The sequence below is a fragment of the Eurypyga helias genome, unplaced genomic scaffold (genome assembly GCF_000690775.1).
Source record: "Eurypyga helias isolate BGI_N326 unplaced genomic scaffold, ASM69077v1 scaffold6615, whole genome shotgun sequence".
NCBI lineage: Eukaryota > Metazoa > Chordata > Aves > Eurypygiformes > Eurypygidae > Eurypyga > Eurypyga helias.
In genome coordinates this window covers 268,141-275,375 of record NW_010252044.1, presented here as the reverse complement: position 1 = coordinate 275,375, position 7,235 = coordinate 268,141, and positions in this window count along the sequence as shown.

Here is a 7,235-nt window from a genome sequence, read left to right as displayed (position 1 = left end):
CCGCTCGTGTCACGCCAGAGCGCCAGCGGCAGACACGGGAACACCAGCGCCCGCATCGCACCCAGACCCGCAGCAGCCTGCCCCGTGCTTTTGGCAGTTCTCCAGATGGAACCGAAACCCGCAGCTAAATCCTTCTGTTTATCTTGTGCCTCAGGGAAACTTTATTTTGTAAGGAGTTAACTTCATTTTATAACCCTTGTGGCCACCTGAAGCCTTGGCTTCGTCCTCTCCTGCAGCTCGCAGGGATGTTTCTGCTGTTGTGCCAATGTCTGGGGTCAGGACAGAAAAATGAAAGCAATGAAAATTATGGGAAGTTCAAGAATATAAAAATGAAATGTCTTGAAATGAAGGAATCTTTAAAATATTTTTTTTCCCCTCCTTCCAAAGTTTTCTGTGAAGTACAGTCTTTAATCTAGCACCAACATTTACAGCTTTCCTGGCCGTGAAAATCCAGGTGGTTGTATGTGAGCCAACGCACTTCATAGTTTTGAGTGGGCAGGACAGGAGGGGACTACAAACATACCTGTTTCAGCAATATATACATTTTATATTATTCTTTAAAAAAACCCCAAAACCTGCTCTTACCTTTTCCTTCCTTAGTGGCTTGGATTTCAATCCATAGGTACTGGAAACTGAGCCTATAAAAGAAAATCTACACTGAGCCACATACAAATGACACATTAAAGGTACACATTAAACTGTGAAATACCTACTGAATCACTCTGGTCGCAAAGGTGTGCAAAAGGGAGTCACAAGCTGTGGTGTAGATCTCCTGTTCTCATTGGATAAACTCCTCTTTCCACCTCCCCGCTACAGCAGATTTTGGGATAACTCAGGAAGCAAGGTCAAACCCAAACGTTAGGTCTGGTATGCACAAACTTGGCCTTGCTCTGGCTATTCCTCATAACCAGGCAGCCGAGGGGAAGATCCCCCCAGCTAACCCTGCTCCCTCCCCCAGCAGGTAGGAAGCCACAGGCTCTTGCTTTCCAGAGCTGATATTTTACTAACACTTCCTTATTTTTTATGAGCAAAATATCTTGCTGTGCATAAACTATATTTATTATGAAGATTAACTCAATAGTTATTTTGCATTACAGGGCATGCAAGGTGCCTCCTAGCCTATGTGCTAGCCAGGCTTGGAGCCTGCAAGCAGCAGGCACAGGGCTGCTCTGCTTGCTGGGCTGCCCCACAGCCTTGGGAACCTGCTGCTCCAGCCTGCAAAGACCCACACTCGGCCGTAAATAAAGTACCAACCAACAAGAACAGGTCACTACATAAGGAATTTCTTCATTATCAGGCTTTGAGAAAGATCTGACTGCTAGTGTTGGCCAAGACCAATAAACTCCAAGATACTCCACTGAAATAACTGTCAGAGTTACATTTAATTGATATATAATAGGCTGTTAACAGGAAAGGATAGATTGCTATAGTTTAATAGCACAGGATCTTTATGAACAGGGGTGAATCACACCCTGGGGCAGAGAGATTACCCAGAGAAGTAATGCCACTTTAGTCCTATTTTTGAATTAATTTAACATTCTTAAATGGTGCAGTGGCTTGTAGCTCCCAGGAAGGGCAAGTATCTCCCTTTAATCAAAGCTTTACCCCTGTATTTCTGTGTGAGCCCTTTGCCTGCCCAGAGAACACTAGACAGACCAGCAAATTCTATTTTTCTTTTTCCCATGTTGATACTTGCACTGACTTCACTTTTGCTGGAAAGGTAGAAGCAGATCAAAAGTTGGTATTTTCTCTGTTGACACCTTAGGCAAGAGATATTTGGCTGTCTGCAGCTGACTCAGGATACCTCTGTGATCTACAGATGGAAACGGAGGGAATTCCATTCTTCCTTCTTCAAGAGGGTTTGGCAAGTTGTCTACCCTCTAATAAGAAACCCAGCAGCTAAAGAAGAAACAAAAAGGGTTTTAAAGGAAAAGAAAGTGAATAAAGGTATGGAGGAGTACAAATACACACAGAGTGTAAGCAAACAGAGTGTAAAAGTGCTCTATCTGTTCTTTATAGCACGCTCGGTAGCTCCACCCGAAGGGCACCTATCCACAGGGTTTTGGGGCGACTCTGGAAAAGGAAAACAATTAATTCAGTTGAGGGAGGCATAATGTCAGCTGCACCTTGCTTTGCAAAGGCTGTGCTGAGGGAGACAGGTGCTCTTGCAGATCAGGGTGTCCTTGGCCTCCCTTCTCCCAGCTGTATCTGACCAGGCTGCAGATCCAACCCCTTATGGGGACCAGCCTCTGAGAGCACGAGCAGGGCAGGAGGCTGTGGACCGTGGACACGGTGCTGTCTGCCACGGGCTGCACCCCTTGTGCTCGGTCATTCCTCACTGCAAAGAAAGCCAAGGGGATTAAAGGCAATTAGGGAAGCCCTGATTAATCCTAATTAGAGCCCGTACTGGAGCTGTGAGTCGTTATCTCAAGCTTTCCAAAGCTATCTCCCAGCTGGCTCGGGAGTTTATTTCTGCCCTTCTCATTCTTTTCCCCCTCTTTTCTCTCTCCTCCCACTGACACTCCACCAGGCCTTGATCTCCAGGACCCTTGCGGATTCGGTATTTACCTTTATAGTTGCAACATTTTAATGTAGTTGGAGTGTCTTGGTACTTTCAATATTTATAGCTCATTAACTCCTGCGATGAAATCCTTCTGCACTTCTTCATGCTCGGTGTTTAATGAGGAGGGGTTGCCAGAATTGCTGTGCCTGTCCCTTGGCATGTTATCTGACAGTTTTTCCTATTGAATTAACTCAAGGTATGCATTGACTAAACAACTTCAGAACCATTGGACAAACAGGCTGTGTAATATTAATAAATTAATGCAAATCGGCTTCAAATATGTCAGACTTGGTCCCCTAGGAATCCCTGGACCTCAGCATGTTGTGACAGTTCTTGTTTAAGCAAATCTGGATCTTTCCGTGCGAATAATGAGAGCGCTTTCATCCTGAGCGCTATTACCAGTGAGACTAATGTGCCATTCTCCTTCTTAAAACTGTAGCCTCATCAGATATAAATTAAACCACTGGGAGAGCAGGAAAAGGAAATGTGAGTAGCATTTGCATGTGTTGTCCCTCCTTTTCATCTGCTGCAAGAATCGCATCGTGGTGCCTTTTTAATGACAGCACTGCTGTTACAGTAAACGATTAAACAGTCGCGGTCTTTCATATTCTGGGTTTTCAGACTTGGAGATTCTGTTACACGTGTAAATTATTTGCCTGTATTTGAGATGCAATTAATTACACCTTGCTTGAAAGCTTCACTCAACACACTTCAAATCTTGCAGGTTTCCTTCCACGGGTATTTCCACGTCCCTGGAAAGATTGCGGCAGATGACGGCTGTTACTGACGGCTGTTCAGGAGGAAGCTTCCCCACGTGTTTACAGGTAACTTGAAAGGCTCGTGGAGTTCTGCTGACACCCAGCTCATCATCCACGGCAGCACGTAAACCCTGGGAGTGGTTGGGGTCTGCTCTTTGCTGCTGAGCCTCCCTCCTGCTCTGCTGGGGCACACACCTTATTCTTCTGCTATTTACGGTTTCCACCAGTACGGTGGGAGTCCATCGTGTGACTGTTATTCACAAGGGCAGCACCCCACTGTATGATTTGAGCTGAAAAACATAAGCATTACCCCCCAAATATGTTACTGCCCCTAACACATCTTCCTGACTAAACACGTTCAGCCCGTTCCAGCATGGTAGATTTTGTTTCAGATAGGAGATGACCACATTCCTTCCTTGAAGTTTGTCTCCTCCACATATCAAAAAATGTTAACAAATAGGTATAATATATGCCCTAGGGAGCAGAGAAAGCTGCTTTTCTTTTTCTTGGCTAGCTTAATTCATGCTGGAGCTGTGTAGCTTTTCATCTCTGCAGTTGGAGGAAAAGGCTAACTTGCAGTGTAAAAGTAGTATGATGAATTGTGGAAAAATAACTTGCTGGCTTTCCTAAGAAACTCTCCTCTCCAGCTCCTCCTCTCCCCATACTCCTTCCAGCGGCCCAGAATTCATTGCATCAGTGCATGTTATGGCACCTTTGGGATGCGTTACTCATAAGAAAGAAGCTACTGGTGCTTTGCAGGCATATTTTAACTCTGGCTCTCACATGAGTGCTCTGACATATCCGTGCTGTCTGCAAGTCTGGGTAGCGTTTGCTTGTGGGTGTCTCCTGAGATTTGAGACAGCTCAAAAAAAGGAAACATCTAATTTATATTTGTTAAGGTATGCGTGAGGTCCCTTTGTCATTCTTTGGTGGTGGTGAGGGCTTTGGGGTACAGGGTTAATGTGGGATGAAGGCAAGAGTGATGGGGACTTTAGGTGCCTGTTGTCACATCCAGCTCCAGTTCTGTCCTGTCGCTTCTGAACACTGCAGGGTGGACAGAGAGTGGCAAGACTCCGTTTGCTCAGCCAGTCTTGCTCGTGTGCCTTATGTATTGTTTTCTGCAGCAGCAAAATTCACATGTACCTTCTCAGGCTGGGGCATCCTCCTGGCTGCATCACTCTGGCCCCTCAGCACGCTGCTCACTGCATGGTGCTCCTTGGGATGCTCCTTTCCCCTGCGGCTTACAGGCATACAGGGACTGAAAAAACACAGCCTCGAGGAGTTTGCACTGGCATCAGGAGGCTCACGCTCTTTGCTTCAGCCTTACTGCTACTGCCATGTACCAAATTGCCTGTGTAATTCTGCCCTTTGTGCGGCAGACGTGAAATGGACTTCAGCTGATCCTGAGTTTTCTCCTCTGAATTCCTATGGATCTGGGAATTCCTCTGTAGTAGCATATAATTAACTTCTCCTTACAGGGTGCTTTTGAGATGAGAGCTGATAAATGAGTGCTGTACATTGTCTCCAGAAGAAAATGACTGTAATGCAACCTTATTATGCTCTTTTGCCCTCAAATGGTGTAATCTAGACTAATTTCAGCGATTTCAGGTTTATACGCAGAAAAGTGAGATGAAAACCAACTCTGTGACTATCTGCTTTTGCATGTAAGTGCAGAAGAATTCCTGGTTTACTCCTGCAGGTTTACTACCAGCCGTGGTTTGGAAAACTTTCCTTGTGTTCCTTAGGCCCAGTCTAATGTAACCAGCAGTGACTGGGCAAATCTCAAGGCCTGTTATCAAGCAGTGTATCGTCCACCAGCAAATACACCAAGTTCAGTAGAATTTAAAATACCAAGGTGCTTTAATTTAAAATGCTCAGACACTGTATGTATATTCAGTCCCTTCATGCTCTGAGTCATTTTCTACTGTTTTGCACATAACCACCATCATTTTAGGCAAAAGAAGGGAAAGGCATGGTCTGAAGGAGAACAGTTCTGGCCTGACCACATTAAATGTTCTCACATTTACGAAGCTGTAGCACAGAGAGCAACCCTTTTCATTTTTCTCTCCCTCAAAATGAATGACCAGATAGAGATCTGGTGCACAAGCAGGGGAACAAAAATACATTAAACCAGCAAAATATTGTGGTTAGTAAAGGTTTTGTTAAATGCGAGGCCGTTTTTGCTGTTCCCCTTAGGGAACAATAAGAAAAACTTCTCTTTGTACATATCTCTTTCTGAAACGAGCTCCATGACTGGTCACAACCTGTAATAAAAATGCCATATGCAAGAGAATATATTTAATATTGGGAAGGCAAAATAGAACGATATGATCTGTTTGGGGTTTGAAGGTAAATGTTTAGACATTTTTTCCTTTAAAATAATCTGTGATAGATGCTGGTTAGCTGACTGGGAAATGAAATCACAGAGGATTTATGCCATTAATGACAGGCTATGATGTCAAAGACATTTGGCCTGTAGCCATAACCTTTTGTGTGGCTCTGGTTGATTCTTATAAATAAACAGGACTGCTCAGCTGCTGCCTGGATAGGAGTCCCCATCACTTGGGAGCACTGAAAACTGGGCTAAGGAGAGCACTTAAAAATATCGAGCAAAAAATTGAGGGGAAAGGATGTCCTGCAAGAAGTGCTTTCTCCCCTTAGTGTCTCTGGTTTCAAGCAGCAGGGCTTGGTTAATGTTTAAAGAAGCACCGGATTACTGAAATAACACCGAAACCAATCTCACTTTCTGAAACTCCACTGTGTCAGCTCTATTTACAATTAGTCAGAAGCCCAGACACATAGTCAATAGCGTGCATCACCACGAGTTTTGTTCCTCTTATCCCATTTGTAGTATAAAAGAGCAGCATAGGTTGGCTTCGTCAGTGTGGCACCCATCTCAGCACCAGGCGGGAAGCGATGGGACCGCTCACCCTGCCTGCACGGGAGATGAGTCGGGGGCAAGTCTGCAGCACCCAGCCAGGAGAGGCACAACCCCCAGGACACCCTGTTCCAGTAACCTCTGAGCGAAAGCTGCAAATCTGCCTGCAGAGAGACAGGGCAACCCTGAAGTACATATAACTGTCATAAATACCATATCTGTCCCCTTAAGGAGCTTACAGACATAATTTTAATCATATTTTGCCAGATAATGCACAGGATTTGCTTGCAGCCATTCCAGCCATTTGATATGTGGGAGAGCTTTGTTATGTTGTTATTGGTGTCACTTTTCTTTTCACACAGAGCTATTTTCCTTCTGTATTTTATCCTCTGGGAGCTATGTTGCTAATGGTTCACCAGGTGCCAGACCCTCCGTGGGGTGAGGAAGCGTAACTTTGGGTTGAATGTCACCCAATTAAACCTTCCAAGGATCCAGGTCTTTTTATGACCAGAATTACCAGCACCACACTAATAAGTGTTATGGAGGGTCGTTCCAAGTCTGAGTAAGCTCCGTGTCCCGCAGGTGTTTGCTCCCTAAAGCCCGGGTGGCTTCAGCAGACCCCGGTGGTTACATGTGATGTGGCACCATCCCAGCCCCAGGATTCGGATGTGGACCTGGCTAGACTCGGCAGCACACAGGGTCAGAGAGTGCTCCTGAAATCTGGCTTGTGACGACTGAAACAACTCCAGAAACCCAGGTAGCTGCGAGTGCATCAGCAGCCTGAAGGTTGCTCTTGCTTATGCCAGGGCTGACCAGCTGCCACCGGGCTTTAACCCACGTTTGTTTTCCCTTCTCCCTTTCTCCTGTGCTGAACGAAGCAAAGAAAAAACAGGAAGAACACAGGAAATGTTTTATCGCATCAACAATTAGATCCAGGCTGCGATTCAGTGGAGCCATGGGTGCACAGGGGCACCCAGGAGTCCATCCCTTCTTTTAACTGGAGGCTGAAAGCCTCCCCAGGGAAGTCTGTTTTACC